Source organism: Nilaparvata lugens, chromosome 12 (assembly GCF_014356525.2).
Source record: "Nilaparvata lugens isolate BPH chromosome 12, ASM1435652v1, whole genome shotgun sequence".
NCBI classification, from domain to species: Eukaryota; Metazoa; Arthropoda; class Insecta; order Hemiptera; family Delphacidae; genus Nilaparvata; species Nilaparvata lugens.
In genome coordinates, this window is record NC_052515.1 from 11,548,622 (window position 1) to 11,571,613 (window position 22,992).

The following is a 22,992-nucleotide window of genomic DNA, read 5'->3' on the forward strand; positions in this document are numbered from 1 at the left end:
CAGTTGCATGCTGGGTAATGTATGACTTCAACCACCTCTAATGCCATGCTCGCTTGTTTTATTCACTTCGGTTTTATTTCTTGTGTAATTCCACTTGTCCACTTGCTGACTGTATACTTCTTCTTCTTCTCTTCTTGTTCTCATTCTTCGTCTTCTCCTCCTACTTCTTCTTCTTCTAATTCTTTATCTTATTATTCTTCTTCATTTCCTTTTGCTTCTACTTTTTTATCTTTTTCTTTCTCCTTTTTCATCTTCTACTCCCTATACTCTTCTCGCTTCCGAGTCTTCAAATTCATCTTCTACGTGCTTCATCACCTCCTTCTTCTCCACCTTGTTCTAATCTCTTTCATTCACTTCTTTCAGCTTTGTCTTCTTCCTCTCCTCCGCCACCTCATCAGTTTTTCCCATCCTTCTTCTCCACCTCCTCCTTCTCATCGTCTCTTGTTTATCATTCATCTGTTTCTCCTCCCTTAATGTTCCTTTTCTACCATTTTCACTTCTATCTTTCTGCTCTTTCTTGTATGCCTTCTCTCTTTTCCTCTTACGTTCTCGCCTGAGAGAGTTAGTGGGGAGGATATTTTTAATATTCTTTCCGAAGAATGGACATTGATATGTCCAAAGCTCCGCCAATTATGTAGATGCATAACAATATAATTATCTATAGTTATTATATTACAAATCACTTTTTTATATCATATACAGTTCAATAATTATTTTCTTAGTCTATATTATGTAAATTCATCTATAATTTTGCTGTATTGTAAGCTATTGTATATAAGTGTATAAGCAAGTATATATTGTAATCTACATAAATAAAGTAATCAATCAATCAATCAATCACCTCTTCCAAATCCTTCTCCCTCTTTTCCTTCCCTCCTCCGCCTCTCACTCTCCCTTCCTTCCTTCCTTCATTCATCATCATCTCCATCCTCCACCTCATTCAAACATGTTATCATCATTTACTACTCATCTCCCATCTCACTCCACAATCTTATCCTTCTTGTTCCTTTCCTCCATCTTCTTTTCACTTCTTCTTATTTCTTTTCCACTGTTCCATCCCCTGCTGGGGGCTTTGATCGATTACTGTACCACTGGACAGACTGAGCAGAAAACGAAAACAGTAGAAGAACGAGATATGTGAGAAAATAAAGTGAAGAAGGAGAGTGGATGAGAAGATGCTGAGTAAATTTATTCGCGACGGTGTTAATTTATGCGGTAATGTAGTAATGATATGTGTAATGTGAGGTGGATGTGTGGAATGCAAGCAAATGTGGGAATACGTGAGAATCGGACGAAAACAAGAATATAAATACATGAAATACATGTTAGGAGACATCCCAGGTTGAGAGAATGAAAAATATTTGTTCAAAATGATTGGTTGTGAAAAACAATAACGTTTGCGGAGATCAACCTCCAATGAAAAGATGGAGAGATTTTCTTTTCTTAACCTATGGGAGAAGAAGGAGATTGATTGGTTGATTGATTGAACCGTACTTTATTTATGTAGATTACAATATATACTGGCTTATACACTTATATACAATAGCTTACAATACAGCAGAATTATAGATGAATTTACATAATATGAACTAAGAAAATAATTATTGAACTGTATATGATATGAAAAAGCAATTTCTAATATAATAACTATAGATAATCCACATAAATTGGCGGAGCTTTGGACATATCAATGTCCATTCTTCGGAAAGAATATTGAAAAGAGAGGGAGGAGAAGAAGAAGAAGAAGAAGAAGAAGAAGAAGGAGAAGAAGAAGAAGATATCGAGTGGTCTTCAAAACAGTGAAGCATGAACGATATTTTTCAAACATGGTGTATTTTCAAAAAAAAACATAGTGTATGAATACAACCTTCCATTGGTACTCGTTCAAGCCTTTGAAATAGAAGCATTTATGATGCACATCGTCATAAACTTGATGCTCCTTTTGATTAATTTGATGTGAAATTGGTTCGTGTGCACCGTTTTATTGATGTTTGGAATTTGGACATTCACTTCGAATTATCCTATAGATGAGGGTGATAGATTTTGATTGATATGGGTTGAATAGGATTAGATATGGGGAGAAACATCTGAGTCAACAGGTCTACAAGTTGGAGAGAAATTCTGATATTGAATCTCATCTCCATATCCTATTTATTTATAAATTTCATTCATCAACAGTTACAGATAATAATTGTAACGGTTTTGCATTTCTCTTTATCTTTATATTTATGTTCGGCATTTACAGCGAAACGCAGCAATAAATTTTCATGAAATTTGACAGGTATGTTCCTTTTTGAATTTCGCGTTGACCTATACGTACAGTTTTTTGAAATTTTGTATCTTAAGGATAATACAAAAGGAAAATGAGTCTCCTTTGAACGCCAATCTTACCGTAAAAATCAGACTTTAGAATAATTATTCATCATAAATCAGCTGTCCAGTGGACTATAATACTACCCATTCAAAAACATTGAACATCTTGGAAATGTATCTTTCCATCAACGTTAGTAGGCAGTTGTCTACTAAGTTTGTCTTTGAGTTATTGATAGAAAACATTTTTTCTTGCATTTTTCCCTTCTAATCTGATGATTAAAATTGCATGAACTTCTGTTGAAAAGAAATTGATTTCTAAAATCATGAAAAGTGAGAATTGAAGTTTGTAGGAAATCAGCATTATGGTAGTTTATTTTGTTAGCGATTTATGACAACACACCGATTTTCCGCCCACACAAAATGTTCTCTGATGGATTGATTGGATTGGCGTATCGACGGCAGCCAGACCTGATAACAGCGCTCACACTCACATTCTGGGACGACACGTCACGATACGATAGGATAGAAAGCTCTATGTTTATTTAGAATTTTTTCTAGACATTTTAAATTGATAAATTATTTATTGATTTTTGAGAAAACATAACAACAGGTCAATGTAACTTACTGAGGGCGAGGTCTACTGTTCACAGAACTACCAGTTTAGAATGAAATAGTCAGAAGAAAACAACAGGCATAGCCCGATAGTGTTCATTTCCCGTTTTTTATGGATAAAATTTTCAAAAAATATTTCGCGCTTTTTCACTATTCAACTTTGAATCCAAAACGACAATAATATAATTTTTCTGATAATTATTATACTACTCTAAATTACTAGTATAATAATGGATTTTTCCACGTTTTGAGTTTCCTTTTACATTCATTTTTCTTCATCTCGTAGCCCTCCAAGCACCATCATGTCACCCCCTCTCCAAATACCTGCATCTCCTACTGAAAAATAAACAACTTATAAATAGATCTAAACACTCTATTCAGAGATTACAAATAAACTATAAATAGATTATAAGAGAACAGGATAAGGAATGGACAAGACCATGTCCGTCTCCACTGTCTCCTAGATCTCCTGGAAGAATTTGAAGAGAGAAAGAGAATCCTGACACTCGATGAGAGAGAAAAAGAGGAAAATATTTACTTGCGTTCTCTTCAAAACAGCAGCATGTACCTCCGTTATCTGGAATCTAATACACTTACGTTACAACTTAGGCTTCTCCTAGCGGATACCACTTCAAGTGATATGAAGCTAAAAGTGCATGGGATATTTTAAATGAATATATATGTAAAACGAATGTATATACATGTCGTAGAATTAGTATATATCTCTAGTAAATGCATACACATATCCCAGAACAACTATAGATATATCTCCAAGTGATTACTATGGATGAATACATATACAATTATAAATATCTATCCTTGAGATAATCTAAATAAATATATATCTAAGACGGATGCATATAGATGCTAAAGAATATATATATATATATATATATATATATAATATATTTTATATATAAATACATCTCCAGAAAAATATGCATACTGATACTCCAGAATAACTATAGATATATCTGCAAGTGATGCTCATGGATAAATATTTGAATTTTTCATTTGAAAAATATATTTGAATCTAAAAAAACATATTATCACAGCAGATGCATTTAGAAACTGCAGAATCTATATCTATATCTGCTGGGAATATTTGCGTGCAATTCAGTTGAAATACAGGTGTATATATTGAGAGCGGATACATACAGATATATTGTAGTTGTGAGGATAAATTTAACTAGATTTCCACGAGATGAGATCAGATGACCGCCAGGCGCCAAGCGAATAACCTGCTCAATAATAAACTTCAACTTGATTCTGTACAAGTTTCACTGCTACCTGCTCTCACATCTTTCAACTGTTCATGCTTCGTTTTTCTCTTGTGTGTTCCTTCTTTATTTTATCTTCTTGTCTTGTCTCGATTTAGTTTCACTTTTTATCTTTTCCAGTATCATTGTGTTTAACATCGTTGTCTTATTTTGTTTGAACACTGTTCTATCATTGCACCGTTGCACCGTCATTGCAAGTTGTCTCGCAAATCTACTGATTTACCTATTGCATTTTGATACTTTGTTGCTTTGATTTTTTCAGTTGCTGTTAGCTTGTAGTTTTCTCTTGTCATAATGATCCAATTTGATCCCTCTGTAGTAAAGGTCAAAGTCTCATCAAAAATGTCTCATCAAGCTCCTTTATTAGAGGTTTCAATCAATCAATTATTATCATTAGTCAACATTTCCCATTCAAGATTATTTTTATCACGTTTCAATCAATTATCATTTGAAATTCCTCGAAATTGTTTTCATCAGAGATTTTGAATTTTCTAAACAATTGTCAATTGCTTTAGAGATCTGCTATTGATTGATATAATTTATATATTGTGATATTATCACTATCAAATTTAGTATGCTTGGTAATTTAGACACTGTACAGATATCCTTCACCTTCTAACGACACCTTCTAGAGACACTACAGATATATATCATCAACTCAAATCAATGTGTTAATAGGCTGAACATTTCAGAACATTCTCTTAATTCCAACACGTTTGTTTTTCTAATTTCCTCCACAAATTGTCTGCTCCCAAACAACTAGAACAGGTGACATCAGATACTTGTGGATGAGAAAACTGCGTGAGTTCCACTGTTCATAGAACTTCTAGTATATTTGAGCTGTATTGAGAATCATAATTCGTAAGGAAAGCAGTTTTGGGGTAAACCTGTTGTTTCGCTTTCTATGAATTGAGTATGCGTCTTTGTGGGAGTAGCCTATAGTAAGATTAGATATTTCCAGTTCCACATTTCAGTAAGATTATATGTGGAACAAGTAGGAATAGATATTTCCAGTTCCACATTTCAGTAAGATTATATGTGGAACAAGTAGGATTAGATATTTTCAGTTCCACATTTCAGTAAGATTATATGTGGAACAGTAGGAATAGATATTTCCAGTTCCACATTTCAGTAAGATTATATGTGGAACAAGTAGGATTAGATATTTTCAGTTCCACATTTCAGTAAGATTATATGTGGAACAGTAGGAATAGATATTTCCAGTTCCACATTTCAGTAAGATTATATTATGTGGAACAGTGGGATTAGATATTTCCAGTTCCACATTACAGTAAGATTATATGTGGAACTAGTAGGATTAGGTATTCCCAGTTCCACATTTCAGTAAGATTATGGGTGGAACAGTATGATTAGATATTCCCAGTTCCACATTTCAGTAAGATTATATGTGGAACTAATAGGATTAGATATTCCCAGTTTCACATTTCGGTAAAATTATATTTGGAACTTAAGCTATCTTATTCATATACGGAGAGTTAATGAATTCTATGATTGATAAACATAATTGGAAAAATTAAATGCAATACCCTACTCTTGATAGCAATGATTCTCTCTTGATTATTGATTTGATTGTAGAATGAATAACTTTTTAATTTGCTGACGTGGCGAAGTTTGGACAGTAATGTTCACTCTACCAATTACCCATGAGGTTATGCGTTTTTGTGAATTAATAAATTCTACGATTGATGAAAATAGTTGAAAAAAATATATGCAATGCTCTACGTAGCAGAAATACACTATCTCTTTGTATCAATGTAATCGATCCTCTAATGTGTAATTGATCGAGCACATTAGCAAAAATAAACTTGAAGTAAAAGTGTCTCGGGCTTCCCTCTGTGCAGAGATAAATAAATAGATGGGCACTGCATCAAGATGAGACCGGCTCAGTTCCTTCTCAAGCATGAGGAATAAAAATGAAGAAATGAACACAAGATGGCCGCCTGCAGTGATCTAACTTATTACTTTCTGGACTGTTGCATCTTCCACTACTATATTATGCTGATGAAACCCACCTCAATCTGTCAGTATTATTTGAATGGGGAGCGCTGATGTAATGCTATAAGGTATGCTGACAGTTCAAAGTAGATCTCACTGTGGAAACAAATATATATGTGATAGTGGTGAAATTCACTTTAAACTGTCAGTATTAGTTAAATGGGAAGCATTGATGATTTCCAATTGGGAATACTGACAGTTTAAAGTGAATCTCACTAGAGAAAAATAGGTATATAGTGGTAATGTTATGGTTACAATTCTCAGGGTACAGTATAGTACTGATGCAGTTGAACTATTTCTAATGTCAATCCTAATAAACTAGATGGGATGACTTGAGATATATTATGATAAGTACTAGGATGGGACTTGTAATTTTGCAGCGTATATGCTAGGAGTGTGCCTGCTATTTATCTTACGGCGCGTCTTTGATATGTGACGAGCTTAGGAAAAATGGTTAAGGTATGTTGAGGTGTGTGTGTGTGTGTGGAAGTAGGGGAGAGAGAGAGTAAGTGAGAGTGAGTGAGTGCGATCGATAGATAATGAGTGCGAGAAAATGAGAGTGAGTGAGTGTGGGGGAGAGAGAGAGATTGATTGATTGATTGAGTACTTTATTTATGTAGATTACAATTCATACTGGCTTATACACTTATATACAATAGCTTACAATACAGCAAAATTATAGATGAATTTACATAATATAGACTAAGAAAATAATTATTGAACTGTATATGATATGAAAAAGCAATTTGCATTATAATAACTGTAGGTAATTATATTGTTATGCATCTTAAATTGGCGGAGCTTTGGACATATCAATGTCCATTCTTCGGAAAGAATATTAAAAATATCCTCCCCACTAACTCTCTACCAAAACGTAAATTTCGTTATTCAAACTAAGGATTTATTTATTAATGGAAATATTGTAAAAGTTTTAATCAATATGAATATTAAAGAGAAAAAGAAAACAGAAAATTGATAAAGTAAAATAATTATATAGGTAGATAAGATCAAATAATTGATTAATAAAATGAAGTAGGCTGAAAGTAGATCAGGGTTATCAACTTTCAGTAATATACAGCAGTATGCAGTGGATAATTGAAATAACATGAGTTCATATAATATATATATATATATATATACACAATTCGTTCTATAACATGGTTTAAAGGTTTATATTGGTGGAATGGGTGAGGGATGGTTGTCATGTGATTTGTTCCAAAATATGTTTTTTTAAAGTCAGGATGAAGCTCGCTCGGCTCTCGATAGACCTGATAGAAACAGGAAGTGTATTCCATGCACGACAGGCACTGACTAAGAAGGATTTTGTGAAAATAGTAGTTCGATGATTGGGTATCCTTAAAGTACTTTCTCCGGTTCTAGTATGTGAAGCATCTATCCTCCTACCTTCAGAGACAAATTTGAAATCATCTTTAAAATAGTTCGGATTACCGTACTTCAAGATATCTCTAACAAGCTTGACTATTCGAAAAAGCCTCTGATCGGGAAGCTTTAATGTTGAACTAGCAATGTGGGCTGGGGTGATATGATCATGGCGTTGGAGAGAGTAGACGAAACGTAGACAATAATTTTGGCAACGCTGTAGTTTATTATTCAGAGTGACTTGCATATCGTTAAGAACAGAATTACAATACATTAAATGTGGGAAGATGAGAAATTGAACCAATAATAATTTAATGTTTCTAGGGAGGATATCGTGCATTTTCTTCAATGCATGCATGGCTGAGAATACCTTTTCACAAGCCTTGTTCACTTGTTCTGACCAGTCAAGAGTATTATTCATAATAATGCCTAAATTTTTAACTGAGCTACAGTAAGGAATGTCATTACCGTCTACACTAATTTTGTGAATCGATTCAAGGTCAATATTGTTTATAAGACAAGAATATCCAATATTATAATGGGTTGTGTTTTGATGGGATTAAGCTTAAGGCCATTTTTCTTTGTCCATTCCACTATCGAATTGATATCCTGATTCATTATTCCAACTGTTTCATTAATTTTTGTTATGGGACAGCTTAAATAGATTTGAAGGTCGTCTGCATAAGTATGGAAACTGGAGAATTTGATAATGGAAGAAAGGTCATTAGCATACAAAGTGAAGAGGAGAGGGCCTAAAATTGAACCTTGTGGTACTCCATGCATAACGTTTTTCCAAGTTGACTTTTTGTCACCGACAGATACACATTGTTTCCTACCTAATAGATAGGATTTGAACCAAACTAACGAGTTGTGACTGAAACCAAGAATAGCCAACTTATTCAGAAGGACTGTATGATCAACAGTATCGAATGCTTTAGAAAAATCAGATAGGGTGAGGATGGTGCATTTTCTTTGGTCCATAGCTAACCTTATATCATCAGTGACAGGGAGCAGAGCTGTGTCAGTTGAATGGAATTTTCTAAAGCCTGATTGAAAGAGAGAGAGAGAGAATAAATGAGAGTGGGTGGGTGCGAGAGAGAGAGCGTGTGAGAAAGAGAGTTAAGGCTGTGCAAAGGCTAAAAATAAACTTTCTACTTGTGATATTTTTCGAAGTCTTTCGATTTGTATACCATCAAGCTATCAAAATGAAAAAGTTTTCTCAGGAAAACATTTTTTTCCGATCATTACTTTTTGAGATATGAGCGACTGAAGTTTGAATTTTTGGGACAGAACATTTCAAATTCGGTACGATATAAATCCATAAGATTTGGAGGATGGATTCTTCATGGTATTGTTGATCTAGTAAAACAAAAATTTTCTGAAAATATCAATTTTTAAGATAGTTATTCAATTTACTAAAAATAACCAAAAGTAACTTTTAGTTGAGTTATTTGGTGAATCGAATAACTTTTCCAAAAATTGATATTTTCAGAAAGTTTTCGTTTTACTAGATCAACAATACCATGAAGAATCCATCCTCTAAATCTCATGGATTTATATCGTACCGAATTTGAAATGTTCTGTCCCAAAAATTCAAACTTCAGTTGCTCATATCTCAAAAAGTAATGATCGGAAAAAATATGTATTCTTGGGAAAACTTTTTCATTTTTATATCTTGATGATATACAAATCGAAAAACTTTGAAAAATATCACGGGTAGAAAGTTCATTTTTAGCCTTTGCACAGCGCCTTGAAGAGGGAGTCTGTGTGAGAGTAAGAGAGAGGGACACACAGGTAGATAGAGAGAGAGTGATAGATATTAAGAGAGTAAGTGGTGGGGAACGGAATGATAGAGGGTTTGTTGATAAATGAGAGGGTGATGTTTTTAGGTAGGTGAAGGATATGGAGGAGTGATGAAGATGATATTAAACTTAGGATAAGATTGAGTCAAGTAAAGAGTCAGTGGGTATGCTTAGTGAGGAGTATTTCTAATAGGAAAGAACAAAGATTTGGTCAAATATTAAAAACCTTTCATTTTATTCATTTATTTATCCATGTATTGTTTAAGACACTATAATCATAATACAATTATGACATTGGAGAAAAAACAAGGCTGAGCCTGTACTATTTCTCTCCAAAAATTTCGATGAAATGTTAATGTTGTTTAAAAGTTGAGGTTATGTAATCTAATCACACACTGCTTCGTTACTTTATTTTCGGTCCGGGAATAATGAATAATTGACAATTTTTAATTTTGAAGGTTGATGTTATACTCTAAATGAATCACAGAATTTATTACAATAAATTAAAAACTTAATAAATATTGCACTTATTTGAAACATTTTAATACAAAATCAAAAACCTACTCACTATTAGTAATTTACAGCTGAATCTATCACTACTTCATACAAAACACTGTGAAAGAAGAAATATTTCCAATATTTTTTACATTATTTGAGGAGTTTAATAGGAGACTGTGGTTCTATTGGAATCAAATAGTTTTGTAGTGAATCAAGGAGAAGTAAGATTGTAGTACAATAATATCAAAATGAAAGTTCTAAAATTTGATCAATTATTCAGATGTGATAGTTATTCGAATATATTATTTTGGAATATTATACATTGCTCGATTCTTTTGAACTACCAATGTTTGTGAATCATTTGTGATTAATCATCAATCATCAATGATAAATTATTGAGAACAATGAATGACTATTTTTTAAGTAATAATATAATAATATTCGAGTGACCTGGCTGGCTCAGGTCTGGTGTCAGAGTTTTCAGGTCGCAACTGATCTATTTCAGGGCCTCTGACATAACTTAACGACTGCTTTTAAGGCAGCCGGGTCAATCCGAAACACATTTTCTAAGTGGCTATTCGTTTCCTCCAAGACATCATTCAGCTTCTTTACCTGAGTCAATTGCTACTTATTTAGAATTTAGGATGATCTTTTCCAAGCCCTCATATCATCCTACAAACAGTAGAACCGATATCTCAAATCATGGAAACACAAAAAAATTATACGGAAATTTCCGCAGTAGTGTACATCAGCAAACAGGTTTTCATCATAAAAAAAACATGAATGGGAATATCTTTCATAACTCCTGAACGTGTAATGAATAGACATAGAGAAGTAAACGTTTGAAAAAAGAGCATAATTCAACCTGGAGATACATCAACAGACAGATTTTTATTAAAAATAAAAAGATGAATAGAAAAACTATGAAATCAACAAACAGATTTTTATCATAAAAATAGACATGAATGAGAATATCTTTCGAAAATACTTGAACACGAAATGAATACACATTTCAGGCAAAGAGGTAAACGTTTGAAAAAAGAGGATAATCCAACTAATATCTCAAGATTAAAGTACCGCAATTTCACAGTGGAAAGAATTTGGGTAGAAAATGCACTCCACAACTCATATATCCTATTATTAGTATAGCATTTCATCTTGGAATCAGTGACTTACTATTATTATCATACACCGCGAGCCTTAATCTCAATTACTTTGAAATATATTTGGGATGAGAAAAAAAGATGGAAGTGGTGGAGGAGGGTGTGAAGGAAGGGTGGTAGAGGAGAAGGAAGAGGAGAAGATGGGGGAGGAGGAAGAGGAGGAGGAGAGAAGAAGGATCAAGAGGAGGAGAAAAGAATGAGCAAGAGGAGGTGGGAGGCGATGATGTAGAAGGTGGATGAGAAGGAGCAGGAGGAAGAGGGAGGAGGGGTGTGCGAGGATGAGGAGGAGCAGGATGATGAGAGGTAGACAGGAAAGTGAAAAAGATGATTCAATGAAATTATGGTAGCGGTGAATATGATGTCTGAGAATAGATGATAGTGTGGAAATCTTCTGTCTTTTTTCTGGGTATAATATGGGATATATTGTACTGAAGTTACTGTACTGTACGTAGTTTTGTGAAAAACGTATTCCACCCAGGTTGGCTTCTGATGGAGGAGAATATCATTCCAAATCATTAAGTTGGCTTGTGATTTAGCTTGGTTGATACAAATGTTTGTGTTTCAATTCTTCTTTGACTCCTGAAAACTCTTGATTGCACACTGAGGTCTGCTACTGATGGAGGACAATATAATTCCAAAATCACAGTCAAGTTGACTTGTGTTCTAGCTTGGTTGATTCGAATATTTCACATAGTTTGCGTTTCAATTTTCTCCGACTTTTGAAAACTTCTGATTTGATTGAACATTTCAGATAATTTGCGTTTCACAATAGAACGAAGAGGAGAAAGAAAAGGACAGATTGGTGGTGAAAGTAAGGAGAAACTAGTGACAATTTGAGAATGAGAAGAGAGAGAGAAAAAATGAAGGAGTGGAGAGGCCTGTGGAGAAGTGAGGCAAGGTGAAGATATGAGTGGAAAAGGTAGTACAGAAGACGATAAGGAACGAAAAAGGAGATAGACAAGAGATAAGAGTAGAGAATTGAAAATGTGAGAAGAGACGAGAAGTTAGGAGAACAACAGAGTAGATAAAGAGATTCAGGGAACACTTACACCTAGTTGCTCAAAAACCTTGTAACTAAACAGGCTTAGTTAACAGACTCACTAAGTTAGTTACAGGCTCACTAACTTTAAACTAACTTCAACTTTAGTGATCTCGATAGAATGCCGCGAGAACCAATCAGAGAAGCCTTCTTCTCAGAAAAACCATCTTCGATTGGTTCTCGTGAATTCAATCATGATTATAATTTAACATGCTTTTGAGCTACCGGGCATGAGAGTTTTAACAATCACATTAATAATTTAAATGTAGAGTTGCGTACAGACGTAAGCACCACCCACATGCAAATTTTGATCTTGAAGTATAGCATCAGCCGATGAAAAGCGAGATGCGTGTGTTCGTAGAGCATAAGTCTGTACGCACCTCAATGGTAGATTGAGAATAGAATTAATGGAATAGTAAGATTGAGAAGGAAGGGTGCCAGATTCACGGTGATAGAAAATAGAAGAGTAGGGATAGATGGAAATAAAATAGGAACTAGATCAGATCAGAGAGTAGAAGATGATGAGATCATCTTGGAAAACACAGAAAACTTCTTACTTCTAAAAATTTCGATCGGAATAATTTAATGTTTTCCAATTCGCATGTATTTTGTTCTAGAAGAGGACAGTGGACATATTACGGCGAAGAAGGAGAAGGAGATGAAATAGCAGGGTAAATTGAGAAGGATATAAAAGAGGAGCGAACGTTGAGAGAAGAAAGGCCACTGGGAGATGTAAGGTGGAATGAAGATAAGAAGAAAAAAATAGAATATGAGTGAAGAGAAAAGAAGAAATGAGATGATAGGAAACGAAAAATTGAGAGAACAGCAAACTGGATTCAAAGAACATTTAATCTTATCGCAGACATAGTTGGGATGTAATTAGGAGGACGATAGCCAGATTGACAAGAAGAGAAGATTCAGGGATATAAGAAGAAGAATTAGGGATGTAAAAGGAAATAATAGGAAATAGATCACATAAAAGAAACCAATAGAAGAGATAAGATGATATGATCACTTCAAACAGCACAGAAAACTACCTACTTCTTTTAAAGGTGCGTACAGATTTACGCGACGCGAACATGAGCAATTCACTTTTAATCAGCTGATGTCAAGCTTTTTATATCTTACCGTTTCTGTAAAAATACAGGTATAATCAGCTGATAATAAGTGAATTGCTTATGTTCGCGGCCGTATATATCTGTACGCACCTTAAAAGTTTTGATTTGAATAAAAATCGATCTCTTCTAATTTGCGTATGGTGGTACTGGGAGGAGACAAGTGGACGACTTATTGACAGCAAAGAAGGAGAAGGAGATAAAATAGCGGGGAGAAGTGGGAAGAACAAAAGTAGAGAGGAAGAGAAGAAGAGAAGAAGGAATGAAAAGAAAAAGAGAAGAAGAGAAAGGCCGTCCAGAGATGAACGGTGGAAAGCGGTCTGTTCACACAGCACAGGTGAGTCGAAGCGGTAATACCACTACTGCCTACCTGTCTCACACAAATAGAAGAAGACGAAGAACAACAAAACTAGCTACTCCTCCTTCTTCTGCTGCTCAATTGTGCTGCTCTTCTTCTCCTTTTTCTTCTTCTTCTTCTTGCTCCTTTATCTCCATCTCCGTGTGTGCTCACCCCTACCTTGATTCCCAACCAGTCCTCCACATCGGCTGCGTATCCCTCCTCAGTCCTCCTTCAGAGAGTTTACGGGAAGGATCCTGTTGTAGTCCATCCACCAACGACAACGGAGCGTCGGTAAACGTGTTCGTTTTGCGCCGCAAAAGTCACCGCGACGCTCGCCGGTGAAAAACGTTTCGATCTTACCAACGCTTTCGACAATTCAAAAACATCTAAACCCTCGAAAAAATTCTTCAAAAATCAATTGTGCCAGTGTTTGTGTTATCAACAACTCTGTTATCAGTCATATCTTCAACGGAATGTCGGCATTTTAGGGTTACAGTGGAGCGTAGAGGGAAATTTGACTGGTGTAGTGCAGGGTGACAATCTTGCAACCCCAAAAATTGTTGTCAATCGGGGAAGTTTGATACGTGTGTTGGGAAAGTGGGAAAATTTGGATGATATTTGTTTCGGAGAGGAGATAAATTTGTGCTGAAACAAGTGAAGTTTTGGTTATTTGTGTTTGAGAATTTCGGATATTTGTATCTAGAAAGGGTGAAATTTTTGTTATTAACGTCGCAAAGGGTGGAAATCATTGAAAAATGTTGTATCTACGTTATTGTAGTTCAACTACGAGGACTTAATATGGGTAGCGTATTTGTGTATGAATAACCTGCACTTTACGGAAATCTTCGGGAATAACTTGAATTATTTGTACAATTGTGTTGTGAGCTTTATTATTAACAATAACAATTGCGTGTGTTAACGGTCTATTGTGATTGAATCAATCTTACAACGACAATCTTCACTTATTTTTCTATTTGGTTCAGTTTGTGAATTTTTGAATCTAGTCTACTTTGTGATTGAGGATAATTCAAGTGAATTTTGGTGTTATTTCTTCAGGAAACTGTGAAGGATTTTTACGAGCGTGATTTGGAGTATTCAAGGATTACCTGTCGTCTTGCAGTTTCGCTGGTGAGTTATCTAAATTTATTGATTATTTTCATAGAAAAAATACTCATTGTTAGTATTCATGAGCAAGGTTTGAGTAGGGAATACCGTTGTGAACAAGAATAATATATTTCACGACGTTGTTGATTCCCTGATGACTTCTATTATAGTAAGCCTACTTTTCCGCAAAAACCGTTGGTATGACTACGAATTGAATCGAAAAGATTGTATGATTCATAGAATAATACTTTTTACGGTATGGAGTGGTAGATTTTGACACCTGTTACTGATCTATTCACACAATAATTATTATTGAATTTTCAAGAAGAATTGAATAGGAAGTTCTCTATAATATTTTGAAGAGACGAGGATTTATGCAGTGATACAGTTCTAGTTCTATGGTTTATCATGCTTCAATCTATTTATTCTCCTGAACATTCTAATAATAATTATGAGAATTTTAATTATTAGAACAATAATAACAATTATTGTTTTCAAATAATAGCCTACTTGTTCTACGTACAGTATTCCTTGATTTATCTAAAAATCTCTGGTATTAGATGATATGAGTTCAATTCCTAATTCTCGTGAAGTTGGAATCAATAATCAGTTATGATCAACAGGTATGGAGCTGAATCATTGCAGTATCTCTACTGCGTATTGTCATAATTTTGATGCGCAGTTGAAAGTTGTGAGATCACTTTGACTAAATATATACGAGAAAAAGCGATAGAAAACCCATCATTCTAGTTATCCGTTGATATAGGCTAACACTTTTCTTCAACACAATGAATTCAGAAGAGAACGTATCGTCTCATATGTGAACCTTTTTGTAAACTTTAGTAATATGGTAGATCAGGATTGATAGGTTAATTGATTCAATATAATGAATTTAGGAGGGAAGCATCTCATATTCAGAGCTTGTGAACTTAAGAAAAATAATAGACCAGAGTTGATCGGAAACAGAAATGCAAGCGGTTATTGGAGAACCCCTTATTGTCTTGAACGTGCAGCACTTAAATTTTTAGCAAAATATTTAGTAAAACAAGGGTGTTTTTAGTATAACAAACACTGGTATCATGGACTTGATGAATTGTTGAGAAAAAGAAAAGAAATTTAGCCTACAAATAATAATACTGATAAATAGTATTTGATTTCAAACTATTGATTGCTTTCTCAAATCAGCCTGTTTTTAGAAAAACACTTTCAAGATCATAAATTATTCTCTTTTGAATTTAAATATTCTTCTTCTTATGAACTCCATCGTGAAATACTATATGTACTTTGAGAAAGCTACATTCATAGCGATATCCGACAGTGAACTAAGAATGATGGCAAGTTAATGAACTGATTGAATATTCCATATGAACTTTATAGATAAATTTTATCAATTTTCAAACGGACATAATATCTTGGAATTACTTAACTGGATATAAATAACACTCCTAGTATTTCGCACTAAATGATAATTATTATCACTGAAAACTGCCGCAGTTCTGTTTCATTCTCCATTTTTCATAATAGTCTTCATTAAGTTCGTTGATCTACGATTCTGGTTAGAATAGTTGGCAAACATAACCACCTCTCATAAAAGTAAATCAGAGCATATTATAAAGCATATAGGTCTCGGGCTCAAACCCTCGCATTACCAATCTTTTTTAACCAGATCACTCCTGTGTTATCGGATGGGCACGTTAAGTTGTCGGTCCTGGCTGAAGTATGACAGTCGCAAGGCCCATTGGCGGCTTAAATTACATATAAGGGTGAGGTGGGCCTCTTCGCAAGGGTTACTTCCAGTAACAAATGCCATACGAATTTACTTTACCTCCTCTGATATCTCTTCGGAATACATCCCCCCCGATGTATCTTATTATACATTGTTCCTTGAGAACAGGATATTGATTCCAGTTACAATCCTATAACGTAACAAAAACTTGATTGATGGAAATGGTAGCAGAATATTTGTAACAGCTGTGCCTAGTTGAAAGTTGTGTGTATATTTTTGGCTTCAAAATTTTCTGAAATAACTTAATTTATTCAAAGTGCGGTGATATTAGGTGCAAAATTTGACTATAATTTGGTATTTTAACATTCTAAATTCAAAATTTCTAACTAATATTATTCTTGGACAGAACTTTAAACATTAAATTTCCTCAGTAAGAACATAACCTATTTTATCGGACATTTCATTATTTTTCAAAATTTGGGAACAGAATAGTTTTGGGCTATGCCTGTTGTTCTATCCCGATCATATTCATATGATTTGTAATTATATCAACGAATAAATAAAAAATAATAAATAAATAAATAAATAAATAATAAATAAAATAAATGAATAAATAAATAATAAATAAATAAATAAATAAATAAATAAATAAATAAATACATAAATAAATAAATATAAATAAATAAATAAATAAATACTAAATAAATAAATAATAAATAAATAAATAAATAAATATTGAGATTACTGCAATCAAATTTTGACCATGATGAGTTACACCAAGACCATGTAACTTCAATAATATAATACAAATAATCTTCAGATATCTCAGTGTAAAACGGAACATCGGAGAATGCGTTAGTGTAGGTTATCTTTCTAAAAAAACCTACAGTTATTTTCTTATTTCTCTCCAACATCTTCTACTCCTCTTCCTCATCATCCTTCATATCCTTCCCCTCTTCTTCTTTGTCTTCTTCTTGTTCTTGTTATTTATCCTTCTGTTGTTGTTGTTGTTTTTCTTCTTCTTCTTCTCTTCTTCTTCTTCTTCTTCTTCTCCTTCTTCATCTTCTTCTATTTCTTCTCCTCTTTCATATTCTTCTATTTCTTCTCCTCATCCTCGTCCTCCTCCTTATTCTCCTTCTTCTTCTCTATCTCTTTTCTCTACTTCTCCTTCTTCTTATTCTTCCTCATCTTCCTCCTCTTCTTGTAACAACAAGTGTAATAGCAAACTAGTAATACCATACTGGTACAATTGCGCGTGCTAAGTACAGCGCTGCCAGTTGAATTACAATTGAAATCGTCGTCTGTGAGACCGCCGTCCCATCAGTCAGCGATCCCCTCTTCTTCTTTGTCTTCTTCTTGTTCTTGTTATTTATCCTTCTGTTGTTGTTGTTGTTTTTCTTCTTCTTCTTCTTCTTCTTCTTCTTCTTCTTCTTCTCCTTCTTCTTCTTCTTCTTCTTCTTCTTCTTCTGCTCCTCCTTTTTCATCTTCTTCTATTTCTTCTCCTCTTTCATATTCTTCTATTTCTTCTCCTCATCCTCGTCCTCCTCCTTATTCTCCTTCTTCTTCTCTATCTCTTTTCTCTACTTCTCCTTCTTCTTATTCATCCTCATCTTCCTCCTCTTCTTGTAACAACAAGTGTAATAGCAAACTAGTAATACCATACTGGTACAATTGCGCGTGCTAAGTACAGCGCTGCCAGTTGAATTACAATTGAAAGCGTCGTCTGTGAGACCGCCGTCCCATCAGTCAGCGATCAATCAGTTTTCTAATTGATTGACGACAATTATTGACGGTTTTTCAAGTTGGCCGATTATTGAGCCAAGTGCATGCACTGTGAGCATTGTCTCGATGTTAATAAGGAATTTACTTTCACGGGAAAGCTAGCTGGCAGCTCTATTGTCTGCGACTACCTGTAGGACTGCTTTCTAATAATTATGATGTGTGTTGGGGAACAATGTGTTATACAATGATGAAGTTATGCCGGACCGTCTTCTTCAATTTTTGTAGCACAATATAAACATGCTATCAGTATAATAACTCATAATCTTAGTCCACTGTTCGGGACGTTCATTTAAAATGATTGTTTTACTTATCTATCTTTACATTGAATAAAACATGAATATGAAAGTGTACAAACATAATATATAATATGATATAATATATAAGATATATAATATTATCATATTGCAGTGAATGATACATTTATGATGGGACAGTTTATCTCTTAGTACTCTCAACATATTTTTTCTCTTTATTATAAACATTTATCAAGTTTTCATAAAATTTTAGCTAGCTCTAAGCTACTCTTTCTTTATTTTCAGTGTGATGGTGCCTCAACACGTTTTTTCAAACGAGGTTACCTAACCACTTTATATTATTGTTTGTAATGTTTTGTGTATTATTTATTATTGTAATTGTAAAGTGTGTCAATAAATGAATAAATAAATAAATAAAAATATCTGAATATTGTCAGGATACAAAGCCTATGCCAGCATATTTTCTAAAATTAATGTATAATTGAGGCATAAATCAAATGTACTCACGTCAAATTATGTAAAACTCATTTAATTATAGTTTTATTAAATTCTTACAGTATTATTTCGTATAATTTACCAATTTATTATCAGAGTCATTCGTCAACTGCCTACCAATGTTTGTTTACTACCTTATTTTCAATAATTAGGTTAGAGTGAATTGCGCCAAAATTGATGACGAGCCTTATCTGTCAGCTGTTGATACTGCCGGCTACTGTGCTACTGTGATATCTCTATATTGTCTGTTTTCATTTTAAAACTAACTCAAGCTTGTTCATTTCTGCAACCCCTGTTTATTTTCTGTTTATCTGCTTTAATTTTATAGTCTTCCCGTTTAACGTAATTTTTTGTCATTTTCTGTGTTTTTCGAACCTCTGTGTCTAATTTAAATATTAAAACCGCGTGGAAAAATTCCCATTGGTGGACTTTTTCTTATTAGGCACAGGATTGGTTCTTGCCCAAATCACGTGGTTCTTCTTCTCAGAAGAAGACCAGGTGATTTCCGCTTTTTGGGAAGAAGAGACACTTGCCTTCTGAGAATCGAATTATCAGGACCCGTTTAATTTGTCCTATTAAAATTAATGTTTAAATGGTTTCTCTTCTTGTTAAATGTAATTATCCAGTGTGTTAAATGTGTAGCTCCTCTGTAGTCTTGTGCTCTTAAATTAATTGGAAGGCAAGTTCAATTTGTATAAGCTTATTCCTGAGGAAGAATTGTGAAACTAAATCCTGGGTGACGCCATTCCACGCCAGATCTTCAAGTGAAATAAAATTATTAAGTGAATTGGGGCCCCACGATCGAGCTGGTGAGCGAAAAATACTTATTCTATCCAATCAGTGAATTGAGAAAGCTACAATTTTCTATCAATTAATTATTGTGAAAGAGTGCAGGACTATATCCTCCTATAATACCGTGTAACCCCTATTAAAATCCTAATTGCACTATATTACCAAGAACATTCATATTATTATCTCATATCAAGAACATTTATTACCAAATTTTGAAAACTCTATTATTCCAATTTGTCAATTATTTAATTAATTATTATTATTTGATTCTTAACGATTATAATTCATCAATAAATTTGCATAATTGTTAACCAGTTTCAGTAATTTCTCTAATTAGATCCTGCTCAGTTCGGTCTATAATTACCATATTGTTTTTTCTCTGTAGGAATTATTTCAGGTATTGGAATATCAATATTGAATTTACTTGTTATTCATAAGAAATAAATTACATTCGCTGTGCTCGGGTTTGAATTGCCTGGAGATATTGGTAGGCTATCACGCCTGATTCTCAAGCAGTTTATATCAGAGTACGGCGGAAATATTATTTCTTGTGGAATTGTAGGATATTCTGGACGGGTGTAGGCAGCTCTGCCGGCTGATTTTTTATCCGAATTACAGGTGTTAAGCGTCCAGAGGCTCTTGCGAATCCACAAGATTGGCGCCCGAACACAAGACGGTGAAGGAGAGGGCTTATTTCATCTTAATAATCATAAATTTATTTCAGAGATCGACTTATCTACGCTTGAGAGGGAGCAGAAATATAAATATTTCTTTTCAGTGGAGTCGTGGGTCGCCTAGCCATCAATACTCTGTTCAATATTGTTGTTCAATTTTATTTCTTAATAATTATTGATCGAATTGAGCAGGTATTTTTTGTTGCACTAATGGGGGCTACACGGTGTTACTCTGATGTATTAATCCCTGAAATGAACAAGCTTGAGGTAGTCGATTTATTTATTAATTTGTGATTGTTCATACACTGGATATTATTTTGATTGTGTTGAATTTTATGTTGATCATTACGGTATATTATATTGTAGAGTATTATTGTATTCTAAAACGTATTATTGTCGCGATTTTGTCTTGCTTTGAAGTTGTGGGAATTAGTCAGCGGTATTAATTCTTCAGAACTACAAGATAATTTGCACTGACCTGATTCTGTTATTCCAATTTGCGCGCACCACTATCATTCACTCACTATTTTTCACTTATTGGATTTCGTCTACACTTCACTTTTTGGGAGAATCATGGCAAACCCCGCCACGGAACTGGATGGGTCTACCACATTGTTTACACCGGCAGATCCTGTCTCACCCGAAGCTCCTCCAAAACCGGCAACCAGCGCGACTTCAGTTGACTTTGAGCGCGACATTCGAGAGCGTTTGTCATCGACTCAGCTAGAGGAAAGTCAGCCAATACTTAATTCGGTGCAATCATCACCAATCGCCAACGTCGATCGGCGCGAGGTAGATCGTCAAACGTCTTCCAATGATGTCGTTGCTGCTGAGTTGGAGACCAAACAGCCGCAGAAGCTGCCATATCTACCACCTGGGACGATCGAAACCATACTTGAAGTTTTCAAGACCACTGCTGCTGGAATAGAAAAGAATTAGAAGAAACCGGCAATAGATTGGACAAGAAAGTAGAAGAAACAAGTAATAGTTTGGACAAGAAAATAGAAGAAACAAGTAATAGTTTGGACAAGAAAATAGAAGAAACCAGTAATAGATTGGACAAGAAAGTGGAAGAAATGACCGCAAACTTTTTGCAACTCAAAAGTAACGTTGAGGATTTACATCGAAAAATGGATGAAAAACAATTGAAGCTAAGAATTATACAAATGAACAAATACAAACGGTGAGAAGTGAATTTGGTGAAAGAATTCTAAACCAACACCGGGAAAATACTGAAGCAAATGGTGAATTGGAGAGCAAGATTACCCAGGCCAATGCTAAGCTAGCTCAGAATGATGTGAGGTTAGGTGAATTGGAGGCTCAGCAAACAAATCACACGGCCCAAATAAACCAGCTGAGAGCAGATGTCACACAGAATTCAGCTGAAACTTTAAATCCCGAAGTAATTAAGGGATTGAAAACTCAGCTAGATCAAACTAAAGCCGAGTGTCTACAAATAAAGAATAGTTTAGCTAACGTTTCTGGTGGTAATAATCATAATACTGGACAAATCTTGTCATCTTTACCAATATTTGATGATACTGAGTGCACCATTCAACCACGGGCATTCATTCAGCATTTGCAGGCTATTGATTCCGTTACTACTATACCATGGATTACGTGGAGAATGCATCTTTTACTATGTCTACAGAAAGAACCACTGATACACTTCAGAAGTCGCATTACTGAATTCAACCCGTTAAAGGATTTTATTGACAACTTCTTAGCTACTTTTTGGTCTCCTGCAAGACAGAGAAATTTATTGTCTCACATCATTACATGCAGATATGACAAGCAGAATACGGGACTGTCCATGAGTGCCTTTTCAGCCCACATTCGCTATTTGAACAATCTGATGGATAATCCAATCGAGAATGGAAATTTGATCGAAATATTAATTGGGAAGTTACCTTATTCCATTCAGACGGCATTAAGCTCGCAAAGTTTTGAATCCTATGACAAGTTTGAGGCTTGTTTGAGTCGAGTACAGAGTGTAGACGATAAATTTGGTTCACAGAATTTCAAAACAAACCATCAGAAGAATGAGAGGTTAGGTGTTGTCGTGAATGAAGTTGAAACTCCTCATCGTAATTATAATCGAGGCAGTCAACCGAGTCGACCTCAAAATAATAGCCGTGGATTTGGAGATAATCATTGGAGAAATTATAATGAGGGAAGTTCATTTATTCCAAATAAATCAGTCGACTCAACTACAACTCCAGAACAAAACATAAACAGAAGCAATGATGTCACTCAACCGCAGCCATCTGTATCAACAACCAGTTCGTCGCCCAACCAACAATCCCAGTCCAACAAAAAGCAGTTCCATTCTAATAATCAGAAGGGAAATAATTCTCAGCATCGTAATAACAATAATTGACAACCAGTTTCGACTGTCTCTGGCATCAATCATCATAAAAACGAGACAGTCAGAAAAAAAGTTATTCCGATCGTAGGAGTAACCGACCGTGAGGTGCTGCAGTCTGGCGGAAAAAATTCACACTGCTCCCAACCACGTGACAGCGGTAAATCCAGTCATGAAGAGAAAAATCTGCCTGCTCGAATTGCGTCAGCTAGTAGTGACAGTTTGCGGGTTCTGCCCCACGA

General features: G+C 34.6%; 1 protein-coding gene across 1 annotated transcript in view; it reads left to right on the top strand.

Annotated features, from left to right (window-relative positions):
* Positions 1-13,802: 13,802 nt before the first annotated feature.
* The window catches only part of LOC120353821 (box A-binding factor-like), a 598,086-nt gene continuing 588,896 nt past the window's right edge, over positions 13,803-22,992 (top strand). The window contains exon 1 of the mRNA XM_039438892.1: positions 13,803-14,686. The gene's annotated coding sequence lies outside the window, so the exon portion shown is untranslated. The remainder of the gene's footprint in view (positions 14,687-22,992) is intronic.